General features: G+C 38.0%; 1 protein-coding gene across 6 annotated transcripts in view; it reads left to right on the top strand.

Annotated features, from left to right (window-relative positions):
- The first annotated feature begins 280 nt into the window (after window positions 1-280).
- The window catches only part of Pam (peptidylglycine alpha-amidating monooxygenase), a 310405-nt gene continuing 294904 nt past the window's right edge, over window positions 281-15781 (top strand). For all 6 annotated transcript variants that reach the window (XM_046459990.2, XM_046459989.2, XM_046459988.2 and 3 more), the window contains exon 1: window positions 281-418. The gene's annotated coding sequence lies outside the window, so the exon portion shown is untranslated. The remainder of the gene's footprint in view (window positions 419-15781) is intronic.

Raw genomic sequence — 15781 nt, 5'->3', positions numbered from 1 at the left:
TGGGCCTTCACTCTCTTCCCAGGGGCCATGGGGCGTGAGTTCCAGCTCGTGGCCATCTCCAGCGGCATGTGAGTCCAAACACCTAGGGCACCCGGCTCTCCGGGAAGCTGCGCGAGACGCGGGGAGACTCGCTGGGCTATTCCCCAGCCCTCGGGCCCCGAGCGCAAGGGGCAGAGGCGGAGCTGAGCGGCGGGCGCGGGGCGGGACCGGAGCCGCCCCGGGGGAGGGACCGGGAGCTGCCCCGGAGTCGAGGGCGAGCTGCGGGCCGGGGTGGGCCCCGCGCGCGGGGAGGAGGGAGAGCCCGCCACCGCCGCGGTCGCCGCGTGCTCAGCTGTCCCCGCCCAGGGACCCGGAGCCTCCAACTAACTCCGCCCGCCGGCTCCGGCTTCCGTCCCGCACCGAGCCCGCGGTCGCGCAGGTTGGTGCCGCCGCCGCCGCGGGGCGGACCGGGAGAGGATGAGGGTGGGGGCGCGGAACGGGGTGCGGGAAGTTGGGCAGATGCTGGGCCCGGGACGAACATCCTGCTGCTTCAGTTGCCTCCGCCTCCTGGCGCCCGAGACTGTAGTCGATTTCCTCCAGGCTCCAGGGTCGGGGGATCCAGTGTCGACCGAACCTCCACGCATTCCCCAAACCTCTCTCTGACCATCCGTCAGCACCGCTGGTTCCCTGGCCAATGTTTGAGGGATCACCCTCCCCTACTGTCCTTCTTACCTTCTCACTTCTCCTAGTGTCCTCACCCTGTGCCTATTCTACCCCTAATTTGAACAACTTTCCGGGACGGCGGGAAAGCCCCCAGTCTCCCTGGCCCGCCCTTGAGACTAGTTTGGGGCAAACAGGCCGTCGCGCAGGTGGAGAGCAGCCGAGTGGAGAAGCGACCTGGGGGTGCTGGTGTACCAGCGAGTGCCGGGAAGCGTGGAAATTCCCTGTCCTTCCCGTTGCTGTGCCCGCCCAGCTCTGCTCTTCCTGCGGTTCCTCCAGCCTTAAGAGTAATTGTAATATACCGGAGAAGGGCAGTCGTTGAGGCAGAATGGAAAGTATCCGCCAGTTCAGATACTAGTTAAGACTGGCTTCAGTTATCTTCCATCTGAGTGGCCTGTGACCCTGTACATCGGAACTTAAGTGTAGTCATCTGCAACATGCGCATCTACTCTGCCTGCCCCTGAGGGCCCTTGTGAAGATTCAGTGGGACAATTTAGGGGTGTTATATGGGTTTTGAGCCAAGATCTTTTGTCTGCTGAAACTGCATGCTGGCCGATGCTGTCCTAATTCTGAGTTCGGATCGTTTAGCTGAGATGAGATTGTTTCTCTAGATGTTTTGGTCAGTATCTCTGTTGAGCTAAAAGACAGGTGTTCCTCGAGTTTATCTTTAGGGTTCTTATTTAAAATCGTTTCTTTCTCACCAAACCCCCTACTTATGAAGCTAAGGACCTTACATCTTATACCAATATGGTCATGGAAATTTAAATAGCAGGAAGATCTTATTGGTCTTAGTCCTTGGAAATCAGAACTTCTCTTCAGATGCTTTCTATTCTTTATAATGTCTTTTGCGTCCTAGATTCAAACTTAAATTTACTGTTAGTGTTTATAATTCTGGAAAGAGACCTTCATTTTCATAAAATGATTTCAGACAGTTCAAACTACTTGTGATGTATCATGTGTCCAGCTTCTGTTAATCACAGGCACAAGAAACATTGTTAGTGCCTTTCTACTTCCACAAAACAAGCAAGTAAATGGCCTAAGAATATCATCTTTAAACTTGGTATCAAATGACCAAGTCCTTTTGTTTATGTATTTCTAATTTAATAAACAACTTCATGAGTTCCTATATTGTGCAATACACTTTGCTGTGTGCTTTAAGATAGAAAATTAATGGAATGTGATCCTTGCCCTAAAGGGCCTTCCAATCTAAATCGAAGACATATTGTTTTATATTTTATGTGAAAATCAAACATATTCTAATAACAATGTGGCAAACACAATGCTAAGAATGCATTATATAAGGCACTTTCAGATCATAATTTGGTGAATCTGCTTGGTAGACTGGAGCAAATATCAGATTTCGTAAGGAGATGCTTTCTTTTTTCTACCACTCTGTCACTGAGCTACAGTCCCAGCCACTTATTAATAATATATGGGAGGTAGTTTCTAGAATAAAATTTCAAATGCTTCTACTTCATCAAATATAATGGAAACGTAATGAATTCCTCTTTTTTAGAATGCAAGCTTAGAAAAGCAGCCTATACATGTATTCTGTGGTCATCAAATATTAAATGTTGTAGTAATTTCAATCCTAAATTTACTAAGCAAGTCAATAACTTTATGGGACCCACATGCAATTTTTCCTTAGCTTTTTGGGAAAGGAAATTTTAATCCTAGAAAAGTATTCAGAGGTTACTTGTAAAATGTTTGTTCATTTTATTCCCCCCCCCCGCCCCGCTTTCCTTTTTTCCTTAATAAAATTTTTAATTGGCTGGAACTTGAACACTTATATGCCTGATGGGTATTGAATTGACTCTGGAAGTTTGACCTAAAAAAATTAAGACACAGTAGTGAAAGTTTTCTTTTAACCACCCTTTTTTTTGGGGGGGGGGTGTGCTTAGGGCAAAAGATGAGCAAGAATTCCATCTGGAAAAGATAGACCAGGATTCTTTCCTTCCCAGCTAGGTTGTATTTCACATGACCCAATGACATTTCTGATGTATCCAACTACTGGCTTTGTTGAGTTTCTTAGGGTTTAAGTACCATTGAGCTTTTTAGAGCTTTGATTGAGCACATACAGTAAGGCATGGCAGGCTAAGGGGCAGGCTGAGAAAAGTAGCGATAACTTTACACTTGGCCTTATTGTGCAGTACCTTTATTTTCCTATTTGTGAAATGAGATTAAAGATTCTTGTCACTGCCCTGGAAACTATGGTTTGGTATAATAGTTGAATATTGAGCCAGAGAGCTTCAGAATGTGCAAAAATATTCTTTATCTCTACAGCTCTTTTAGGGAAGAGCTAATTGTTAAAACTGCATTTAAAAAAACCTCAAAAATAGGTGGTGAATAAAGTTGTTGATGTCAGTGCTCTCAGGTCTTCTGGGAGAAATTTTAGTCATCTAGTATCTCCTACTATGTACTGTACTGTTATGGAACTTTATCTTATCCAAGGTTGAACAGCTAGTCAGTGGAAGGATTAGGGCTATAATTTAGTTGATTGATAAATGGTTCTGTGGTTTTCCCTTATACTGTGTGATTTTGTTTCTTATTGGGCACATTAAAATTCTCTATTTTTAAATCATATATGGTTAAGGATTTTCTTTGGGTTCTAATGGGGCTGGGTTTGAGTTCTCCCCAGTTATTTACCTGCTAATTTAATTACTTAACTTCTTAAATCCTTAGTTTTTGCATTTCTGAAATAGGAATAATGGAAGTGCTTGCCTTAAAGGACTGTTGTAGGGATTGAGTGAGCTCATCTATGAGAAGAGCTCAGCTCACTGCCTTGTTTTATAGATATTACTCTGCTACACATGGGAGTGGGGGTAATGGCATTTCATAGACCCACATTTTGACAATAAATAATATTTTAAAATACATAAATTTACACATATCTTAAACAATTTGAAGTAGCCACTCTTCAGGCAACTTGTGTCCATTATTTATTCAACAAGTGTTTGTTGAAGCCAGGGATGGCGGCACTTGCCTGTAGTCCTAACTGCAAGGGGCTGAGGCAGGAAGATCCCAAGTTTGAGGCCAGTGTGGGCAATTTAGTGAGACCCTATCTCAAAATAAAGTTTTTTTAAAAGGGGCAGGGAATACAGATCACTTCTCTAGCATGTTCAGGGTCCTAGGTTTAATTCCCAGTACGATCAAAACCCACAGCAACAAAAACAACAAGTGTTTATTGAGTTCTTTGTGTTTGGCTCTTTCCTAAGCACTAGCATACAGTGATGTATGAGACAGACATAGTTGCTCTATAATGACCTATATAAGTCTAGGAAAGGATGCCTACTTGTTAGCATTTTTATACTACTGTGTTCTTTGTGCCGTAACAGGGATAGTGTAGGGAATCACAGAAGACATGGGGGATGTTAGGTCCTTGGTGGATGAGCATACTACACTTAATCATCTCATCCTGGTTGGGTTGGTGGTGTTGTGGTCAAGAAAAACATCCCAGAGGATATGAATCCACTAAGACTTGAAGCATGAATAGTAGCACCTCAAGAATTTGGAGGGTTGAAAGAGTGTTCCATCCAGATCAAGAGGACATTAGATTGGATGTAGGTGAATAATATATTTTAAAAAAATTTAAAAGGGAACAGAAGGAAGATGTATGGCAACCTGAAGAATCCAGGTTTTGTTTAAAGGGAACAGTAGATACTCAGCTTTAGCCAAGTGTTGTCAGGTTGGGATGTAGGCCAAGTGTTGCCAGATGCCCAGATTTTTAAAGAGGAGCTTAAAATTCACATTTTATAATATGAATCTCCCAAAATGTGAAATGGCCCAAATGCTTTTTAAACTATTATGTTAACCAAACCAGACAAATTTGTAGTTGGAATTCAAGGATGTCATTTTATCATTTCTGCTTTTTAAGGAAGTAAAAGTTTAATGTGGCTAAAGGAATGAATCTTAGAAGGACAAACAAGGGAAGTGACCACAGATGGAGGCAGCATTACATCATGCGGGGACTTGTTGAACTTGCTGAGGAGGGTATTGTGTGACATAGAAAGGACAGTAGGTGACATCAATTATTGAAACAAGAGTGCCACAATTAGATTTATATCACACAATAAATTCTGGCTACTGTATAAACAATGCCTGAGAAGAAGAAATAGATGAAGCAGGATAACCAGTTGGGAAGCTTGCAGAAGTCCTAGCAAGAATTAACTAGAGTTCCAAGCAAGATCTATTCAAGCAAGATGGAGAGTAATGGGTAGATTTCAGAGGTGTGTATGATACTAACACTGTTAGAGACCACTCTCGTTTATTCACTTAGATTTGTGTATGGATTATGAACAAGGCAAGTTATTGCTTTCATTGTAGAATTTCTTCTCAAGGCCATTTATATATTAGATAGCCTTGGAAGATAGAAGTCTTTTTTTTTTTTTTGCTTCTTTGACACCTAGGCATATTATCCAGTATAAAAGATGCAGGTACCATAAGCCCAGGGTTCTCCTTTTGTACTGTAAATTAGTTAGTATACAGGTATCACTTGTCCCTTCACATCATACTGTGAGAATTGGTGTGTCAGGAATTGGCACAGCTACTCTGCTATTCCTATTACTGTTATTTTTATGAGTAATATAATCCTTTGTATTTGATCTCAGAAACTTGTGTCTTCTCCCAACATCTGTGAAATTGGCATGCTAATGTATTGGCTTGCAAGTACGGTAAAATCTTAAATCTTAACAGTTTTCAAGAGCCTCTAGCCACATTGTCTGTTTCAATTTAAAGTAATTAGATGTAATAAAATTTTAAAATGTCAGTTCCTCAGTTGTACCACCATTTTTCAACTGCCTAATAGCCACATGTTTAGTGTCTACTATATTGGGAAGAACAGACAGAGAACATTTATATTACTGCAGAAAGTTCTGTTGGATATTGCTTGTTTAAATCTTCAGAATTTTTTGAGTTGATCGGTAAATAGAGATAATAGAAGTTGTTGACTTTTGATAACATAAGCATGGTGCTAGTCTTTGTGTTAAGATTCATAGATATTCCTCTAGAGGATATATTTCAATTTGGATAGTATGTATAGTTTGGGGGAAAATGTACAGTTATCTACAATGTCAATTTGAGGTTGTGTGGCAACAGAAGTTCCACATATGTTTGGCACTACTCAAAATCATGTGACTGAGATTAGGATATGTATTAAAAGGAATTTGAACTTCTGAACACTCTCTTGAGCTTCATCTACTTGCTATCCTAAACACAAAAGAATAAGAGCCTTATATTAGCAGTGAGGTTCTAAAACATACAATCCAATGGCACCCAAGTAGTGTATGCTACACCCAAGCTTTTCTGGCCTGGACTCACATAAAGAAGGGGAGATAGGAACAAGATTTCCAGATGGTTTTTGTTCAGGGATTTTAAGAGGACAGCATCAAGAAAGAAGGGAGCTGGACTCAGAAAATTAAAGATGCAATATTTTAAAGCCTAACTTTAATTGACACAGCAGAGATGTTAGGAAATGCCAAGAAACAAAGCAGCCCATTCATGACACTTTACAGATGGGAGAAGCACATTATTATAAGGGCATGGACCACAAGTACTGGGAAGTGAAAGCACAAAGAATGAGAGTCCAGCTAAAACCATAGCTACAGCCAGGAAAGACAGTTTTTACCTGCACTGAGTCTGCTGTGGACTGCTAGTCAGGTATAACACAAACAAAACAAAGGATAGTGGTATAAATACACAAAAGTCACAGCTGAGGACTTTATGAAAGAATCCTGCCACCACCTGCTATCTCCATGCCTAGAACCGCCCTATAATAATATATTTCAGATGTTGGGGATTTAATTTACCTATGCAAAAAAAGTTTTCTTTTAAATAGTACTTATGTGTAATGTAGTAAAGTTTTATTTATATGAAGGCTAATCAAAACTTCCAAAAATCTGAGTTTTAGAAGATGTTAGAAGTTCAATTTATTTTTTAAGCACTTATATATATAATGCAGAATCTGCTTAGGCTGTCATCTTTTAGAACTCTTAAAGGGAACCTTTATGAAAAGATAAGTTAATTTTGAAGTAGCATGATAACTGTTTGCATGTAACTGGAGCCTTCTAAGTGTCTAAAGAAAACTGGTGTAGGTTACACATGAACTTTTTGTTTAGGAATTATGTCAACAAATCCTTATTTTCAGAGGTAATCCTCAAATTTTAGTAAATTTGGGAAGAACAGAGGTCATGTGCTAATAGGTTTGTACCAATGTAGACTCTTCATAAAGCCAGCATTTGTTAATTAGTGAGATTTTACTTCATTTAGTTTTCAAATGCTACCTTATTAAATGTCTTTTTTTTTTCCATTGTGAGTTTTGAAAGCTCATTTCTGTAGGGATGGGAGAGGCTTATTATTTCCCTTCCAATCCCCCTTTTAACCTCCTAAATCTGTACAGTCAGTTGTTCAATGTGCTTTCATTTTTCCTTTCTGTTTTGTTAGCCACAGTTCTTATCGGTGCTTCAGGCTTGTATTTCCTTGTGCCTCCATTCTTGTTACAGAAACAGCATGAAATTGGAAATACTCATTGTCTGTTGTATTTTTGAAGATCAGAATTTTCACCAGCTTTATGCTGTCCTTTCTCAGGCAGGGCGTGATCAGTAAGTCATCTTTGGAAAACTGATTCCTGTAAAACTGGAGTATGCTGTTGAAACTGTTGGTGCTCTCCTCAAAAATAAAACCAGGAGACTTGCTGTTTATTGCATGAGTCACTGATGAGTTCAAGTGAAAGAAAACAGATTTTTTTCCACACTCATCAGTGTTCCATTTTATTTTAAAAGAAGCCCAAAATAAGGAAATAAAAGTAAACTAATAAGCTCTTTCTTTCCCCCCAGAGAATTTAGAATTATATAGATTCTAATGTTTGGGGAATAAAGCAGTAACAATGGAGGTTAAAAAAATCAGGCCTTGTCCTTTAACCCATGTAGTGCTCAGAACTTTTTAGTGTATACATTTTCTCAAGCTGCACATGAGTAACTTTAATCAGGAGCAAAGTGGGTTCTTTCTATTATATGCCATTTTCTCCATGGCCCTTGCCTCACTTAGCTATTACTGTATGCCTAATCGACCACAGTGAAATGTCTTTAAAACATTTTCCAGGGAACTAAGGACTTTGGGGAGATTTTTTTTTGATAATGGAAAATGCTAAGGAGAGGAAAGTTTGGTTGGTTTCTCTGCATAGATAAATGTTTCCAGAGCAGACTGATGAGTCAAGGATCTTTGAATAGGATATGTAAATGTAACCTTTCACCTAGTTCCTGTCACTACCTAAGTCATAACTAAATTGTTTAAACTGGTTCTCCTCTAGTTTCTTAATGAAACAGATTCTCTCAGTCCCATTATTTTCCAGTCAGTAGTCAGGGCTGTTCCAAAGTTTGCATTGTCCTGGGTTTCCCATCTCTTCTTTTGTTTTAGTAATAGCTCATTGTCATATAATTGGTTCTGACTGATATCTTTGCTTTCAGCTTTACTTCAGTATTTGCAGAAAGTTTTTATATCTCTGTATTTGATATTAACATTGATTTCTAGCACTTTGGTTTCCAGTAGAGTATGAAACTCTGTTTTTTGGTATTTTTCTTTGGCTCTATTTGTTGTTTTATTTATTTATTTTTTGGTCCTGGGTATCAAACCTGGGCCCTTGCACATGCTTGGCAAGTGTTCTACCACTAAGCTACATTCCACTGTGCTTGATTCTAAAGACCTGAAAGTGAGCAAAAAAAATTCATGGTCTATGCTATCCTTGAATGAAGAGTCCATGAAGAAGACAGTCACTAATTAGACAGATCATTAACAATAACTGGTGACTATATAGTTACAAAGGTAAATGCTCTAAAATACAGTGATTTGATTTTAGGAGCTTGCATGATTGAAACCTAAGGAAGTGACATTTGATTAATACTTGAAGTGTGAGTAAAAGAATATGAGAGAGGGTGGGAAGAAGAGTCTTCCAGAAAGCAGAGGGAATTATCCTTTGTGTAAAGAACCTCTTACAGAAAGGAAGAAGTACAAATCAACTAACTGAGGAGAATCAAAAGGAGAGTTAGTAGATGAGGCTGCACCTAGGCTGAGGCCAGTCCATGCAAGGTCTTCTTGTCCATATTAAGAATTCAGTTTCCATCCTGATAACAATAGATAATGCTGGTGACTTGATGTGATTTATGTTTGATGAAGTTGTCTGTGGAGGAATAAATTGGAAGGGGGCCTGAATGTCAGTGGGAAGAAGTTGGGTGGCAGCTGCATTAATCCAAGAGGAAAAGATGGCATGTGCATACTGAAAAACAGCTAGTGAAGATGGATCAAAAATGATTTAGGGGATAATGTCACTTGAACTTGGGAGTAGGATGGGATGTTTTTATTTATTGAACAAACATTTTAGTGAGCTCCTACTTAATGTAGAGCTCTGTGCCAGGCTCTAGGAATAAAACTGTGAACAAGACATATAAGATCTTTGTATTCATGAACTTATGCATTTATATGAGTGACAGATAATCATTAAAATATAGTTTTAGGTAATAATAAGTCCTATAAAGAATGAAATGCATCAGTATAATGGAGTGGAGAATGTCAGGGAAGGGTCCTCTTAGGATAGTCAAAAGGGACATTTCTGAAGAAGTAGTTTGAGCAAAGGCCTAAATAAAGTAGAACTAATCATTCAAAGAGCCTCTGCTTCACAGAGGAAACAAATATGAGGTCTCCAGGCTGGTACAAGAGGGATCCTGCCCCCAGTCAAAGACTACCACAAAGACCAATGTGTCCAGAAATGTGGAATTGAGGGGAGAAAAAGGTATCAAGGATGTCTTGCCAGTAGCTGAAACTGAAAACATGTAAATAGAGTCATTGTCTCTTCAGTCCCGAACATTTTTTCTTGGGCCACATACTGCACCAGCCCCAATACCATTCAGTTCTCCAAAATCATGTTCCTTTTCTATAAAATGAAGATAATAATCTTCTTCTTTTACATTCCCAGTGTATTGGGAGGAGTAAAGTACAACATGTAGAATGTGCTTTAAGCAAATGCAAGATATTGTTTTTAATATTTTAGGGCAGCATATTTCCTATACCCATCTGACCTGCAGGGTTTTCATACCTCTTCTGACAGTGTGAAGCCATATGTGTGCTGCAGGAATTCTGTGATGCATCCGGTGCTTCCAACCACACTATGCAAGCTTTGGCCAACTCCATCTGCAGCATATATTAGTTTCCTGAGGCTTCTGGAACAAAGTACCACAAACTGAGTGTCTTAAATAACCAAAATATATTGTCTCATAGTTCTGAAGTCTAGAAGTCAGCTATGGTTTAAGAGTGTCCTCCAAAGAGCTCATGTTGGAAACAAACTTGGGAGTTGGGACCTCATGGAGGTGGGCCTCGTGGAAGTGAGTAAGTCCGACAACTTAAATGCTGGCTATAGAAGAGCTTGAGGCTGTGAGTTCAATATCTTTACTTTCTCTACCCCTTTCTCACCCTCTCACTTTCCATCATGGGATGAGACAGCAAGAAGGCCCTCATTGGATGCAGGCACTTTGATATTGGACTTGCCACCACTAGAACTATGAAATGTAAATTTTTCTTCTTTATAAATGTCCTAGTCTGTGGTACTTCTGTTATAGCAACACTAAACAAACTAATACAAAATCTAAGATCCACATACTGCAGTAAATTCCTTCTGATGGCAATGAGGGAGAATTTGTATCATTCCTTTTTCCTGACTCTGGCAGTCTCAAGCGTTCCTTCTCTCTGTGTCTCCACATCACCTTTATGGTCTTTCTTCTCTGCATGTCTGTCTCTTTGTCCAACTTTACCCTTCTTATAAAGTATATAGTCATATTAGATTATGGCCCACTCTAATGACCTCTTAACTTGGTCATAAACAAAGACCCTACTTACACTGGTACTGCAAGTAAAGACTTGAACATCTTTTTCAGGACACAATTTAACCCAAGTCAGCATGGTGCAATATAAAAGGTATATACAAAGGTAATTGCAAGCATGATGAGTTAGTTTTGTGTGAATTTGTCCTATGTTACTAAAGTGATTCATAGAGGAGAATAACTAGGTAAAGAGCATATGATATATATATATATATATATATATATATATATATATATATATATATATGAAATAAATAAAATACTTGATGAAAATTACATGTGAGATTCTGAATGTTCATATTTACTTGGAGTTATGCAAGTTGTGTAAATTTTAAAGTGGTATAAATTAGAGTAGAGAAGTCTGGCCAAGAAGAAAGAATAAAGGAACCTATTCATTTTTCTTCCAAATTTTAATAGTATATTCAATTATTATACTTAAGTCAATGGAAAAATATGTAACTCATGTGCTTAGTCATATAATCTTTATATTTCAATTATTTTATCGCTTCAACTTGCTTTTTGGCCCTCTGTGTTTTTCTGTGACTTTCTGAAAGGCCACATAATGTCTTATGACACAGAATGTCTCCTCTCGGCAAATACCCTGAAGGTCTATGGGTGAATCTTATGAGAGGCCTTGCCTTAGTTGATAAAAACTCACTCCTCCCTTAAACTTAAAAATCTCACTACTATTATGTACTTTTGTATTAGTTACTTTTTGATTGTTTTTATTTTGGGTTATTTTTTGGTACTGCAGAAAGAGTGTGATATATTTTGATCTGTTGATATTGGAGAATATATGAGCAGATTTTTTTGTGGATTTTTATCTGGATTTGGCAGTAAGCAGTCCCATTTTACCTGGCAAGCACGAATTGATCTTCACAGGGCCTCTACTTTTGACATTAGAACAGCTTCTTGGCACTGGTATCCTCCTTGGTACCTGAAGCCGATGTGCTATTTCCTCATGCACCTGGCTGACCAGTTTAAAAGTTTAACTGTTTTTTTTTTTTTTTTATTTTTAACAGACTGGCACATAGATCACTTCTGAGAAGGCTATTATAAGAAGTCATTCAGATTTAGTGAATAGAAATTGAATACTTGACCTTTACCTTGAAAAGTGGCTGTTTTGTTGTCAACCAGAAGAGTTTTTTAGTGCATTTCCTACATTTCAATAGCTATGTGCTATGGAAGGTTTATAATTGCTGTACTTTTATTAATTTTGTTTCATTATTACAGCTGCATGGAGATATTTGCTAAAGGAAAACAGCAATAGACTTTATTCCTGCTTATTGGTTTTATAAAAAATTAAAACAAGCAGTGAATTTCAGATTTCATTGCTATTGTAGAAATTTCTTCTTGGTATCCTATCAAGTAGCTGTTACCTGGGAAATAACCATTTTGATTCTAATCTTTCAAACCTAATGCAATACTTTTTTTTTTCTTCTGAAACTATAAAGGAATGAAAGAGTTATGCAAAAGGATAACATAGTGATAAGGGCATTACATATTTGCTACTTTAGTCTTCATCATCTTTCCTTGCTTTTAGGTAAAGTTTTTGGTGTAAATAGTTTCCCTTTTAAACATAAATATCAAACAAAGGTCAGATTAGTATCTGAAGTGATGATAACATCAACCATAAAAATGTGGTGAAGAAGGTGATTTAGTTATGGAATTTTTTGGACCTGTGGGGAGGTATAGGCAGAACATTTAAAATAAACATATTTGTTCCTGGTGTCAGGAAAGACCATTTAAAACCATTTAAATTTTTTTTTGCTTTTGTGTGTGCAATTGTCCATTGTTATTCCAAGGTGAAATATTTATATATTTATTTCTATAATATTTATATGTATTATTTATTTCATATAAATTTATTTATATATTAATATAAATCTATATTTATATAAATTTATTTTTATATATTATATTATTTATATAATATTTATATGTATTATTTATTTCATATATATATATTTGTGTGTGTGTGTGTGTGTGTGTGTGTGTGGTATGTAGCCATCAGATCCTATGGTAATCATAACCACAGTTGATACCAGTTGTCATATTTGATGAATATCTTACATTTCCCCTGAGATATAAATATAAAAACATTCATATTTGAAAACTACAGGGGACTTTTTCTGAGGTGGTTGAGAAGGTGTGGATTCTAGAGTTGCACTGCCTGGGTCCAGCATTTACCAGCTGTGTGACTTTATCATGTGATTTTGTCTCCCTATGCCTTGGTTTTCTTATCTCTGAGATTGAATAATAATACTAGTAATTAGTAACAGTAGCTTTAAGGTATATATTACATGCCAGACACTATTCTAAGCATGTCACATATTTTAAATATATTTAATCCTCACAATTGCCCACTCTTAGTTCCATTTAGAATTAAGGAAAATGAGGCATAGAGAGTTTAAAATAAATTTGTCCAAGGTCACATAGTTACTAAGGGGTCAGGCCAGGATCTAAAGCCACAGAATCTGGCTTGGGGTGCCTGTGTCACTCTGCAAGCTTGGTGTGTGAGAATAAATGAGATCATTCATGCAGTGCTGTCAGGACGGAGTCCAGCACATAGATAAAGAAGACCACAATGGAGGCAACTACTCCCTCTGTGATTACTAAAATGGTGAGGACTAGTCTTACTACTGTTAATTTTATCTGCTTTGATTCATACCTGTATTTTCATAATAGTTAATTATTTTCCCAAATAATCTGTAGTTTGTGAGAAATGGCTTTAATAGTGTCTCTCTGGATTTTTTGTTTGTTTCAAGGCAATAATACTTGTATTGGTTCTCAGGGGTTTATGTTTGCTTTTAAACTTAGTATTTTAGCACTTCCATATAATAAAGTATTTTGGTACAGTGGAGCCATTGGAAGGTCGCCCCCGCACAGGAAAAAAAAAAAAAAAAGCCAAAGAGTTTTGGTTAAGGCTTTTGGTAGTTATAAACTGTTGGCCTTTAAATTCTCTCCAAAGAAGTTGAGGGAGGTAGGCTCTGTAGCAATTTAAAGCCTTTACTTCTTAGTATAATGTATAATTGATTCCCAGAGATAGAGTTTGGGGCTGTGGGATCAACTTTAGTCAACTTTTTTTTTTGTCACTGTGACCAAAACGAATGAAAAGAACAGTTTTAGAAGAGGGGCTTATAATTTTAGAGGTCTTAGTTCACAGATGCCTACCTCCATTGCTCTAGGCCCAACATGAGGCGGAACATCTTGGCAGAAGAGTGCAGTGGAAGAAAGCAGCTCAGAACACGGCCACCAGGCAGCAGAAAGACAGAAAGCTTGGCTCACCAGGGACAAAATATATACCCCAAAGGCATGTCCCCAGTGACCTCCTCCTGTAGCCACACCATACTTGCTTACAGTTTTGACAGTTAATCCTCATGGCGGGGCCGGGAGGTTGTTAATGCACCTATTAGGTTAAAATTTCATAACCCTATCATTTTCACCTCAATCAAACTTTCTTGATCATCTCGCACATGAGCTTTTGAGGGCACCTCATATCAAAACCATGACAGGTACTATACAACCTAATAAGCTTTTATTCCCCCATTTCTAAAAATTATGTTTATGTTCAACTTTTTAAATTGTTTTTAAAAATGAAAATGCCATATTTTTTGATGGGAATGAAATGGAAATTCTTTGTCTTCAGTGCTTTATTCTAAGGATGGGTAAACAAAGGAAATGAAAGGGAGAGGTCCTATTCTTAAATCCCAGCCCTGCTGGGCCTTAAGCTCCACAATTCTGTCCTGTTAGCCAAATTGCTTTTCATCCATAGACAGCCAAACTTGGTGATGCTTCCAGCTGCTTTTCTTAAGAGTTTTTGTCTGCGTATCTCCTGGCTTAGTCTGGAGATTTCCACTGGATGAGCACAAACGATGGAAAGTCAGGGGAGGGAACTTCAGAATCCCAAGAAGAGAGGAAATTGATGTTTACACTGATGTCTGCTAGGATTTTTAACTCTTTCAGAAATAAAGTTGCTCTTAAGGCCCCAAATTTTATTGAGTGAAACCCAGTGTGAGTTGGAAAGAAGCATTCTGGAAAGATTCTAACCCCAAGTGGCTCTCAGGCCCCCTCAGTAGTTGTGGTATACCAGAAGTCTGTGGCTGGGTTTAAAAGAAGAAATATTAGTTCTCATCCTGTTGAACTATGGACATCAGCAATGTAATAAAATTGCTCCCATTTATCGAGGATTTTGTGGAAAAGAAAGCCAGTCTCCTTCTGGCATTAGGCAGGTAGGTCAAGTCTCCCTTTCTGCCTGTGGGCAGCTTCATGATCTTGTGCAGATTACTGAGACTCTGAGTGCCTCAGCATTTTCATCTTTAAAACAGGAATATGTTGGTGCATACTTCATACGGTGTGTTAGTTGGAATTGTTCTTTGAGGTAATGCATAAAAAATGTTTTATGCATCCAAAAAACTCGGCACATGGTTAATTTCTTGGAAAATATTAGATGATATATTGTATGTGTGCCTTACCTGGAGTATCTCTAATGTTTTATATGGCCCTGCCATGTCAACCATTATCCCTGTCTTATGGAAGAGAAAATTGTGATTTACAAAGATTAATTGCTTTGTTTTGAATGTGAAGTTGTCTGTCAGGTGCTATATCTTCCTTATCTGCAAGCTTATTCTCTGCTCTTGTCCACCAACACATTGCTTGTAAGAGAGACCAGCCAGGAAATGCAATTGTTCTTTTTCTCAAATTATATGCTAGAATGGTTATGCAATTCAAAAGATACACCATTGTTTCTCAAAGTTGTTAAATGCACCATCCTCTTTTGAAGGGAAATATTCTTACTTCCACTTTGACTTAATTACATTTGTCAAAATGTTACTTAAATATACTCAAACATGGAATAAATGTCTTACGTAATAGAACTTACACAGTTATAAAGTAAACCATTTACCAATTAAATGTCAAACAAACTATGAAACAAATACAATTTGAGCAACTATAGTAACTTTTTTGATAGATATTATTTTGCTAAAAACAAACTATCAATTTTAGGTTCATCCCCACTTGAGATGGAATGTATGTTTAATTTGTATCAGTCTTTTGATATCATGGTATTAATAGATAATAAACATTTGAGTATCTGCAGTTTCATGTGATTTAACCTAAAGAATGCCTTTTTAAAGAAATGTTAAAAAATTGATACTAATAATTTTAAGGTTAGAACAATAAGACTTCAGAAATACCAGTTTTAATGGATGTTACCT

Source organism: Marmota monax, unplaced genomic scaffold, assembly GCF_021218885.2.
Source record: "Marmota monax isolate L192 unplaced genomic scaffold, Marmota_monax_Labrador192_F-V1.1 WCK01_AAM20220418_F8-fsc00006, whole genome shotgun sequence".
In the NCBI taxonomy this organism is placed as follows: domain Eukaryota; kingdom Metazoa; phylum Chordata; class Mammalia; order Rodentia; family Sciuridae; genus Marmota; species Marmota monax.
The sequence above is the reverse complement of the archived record's forward strand: the minus strand, read 5'-3'. Positions and strand labels throughout refer to the sequence as shown.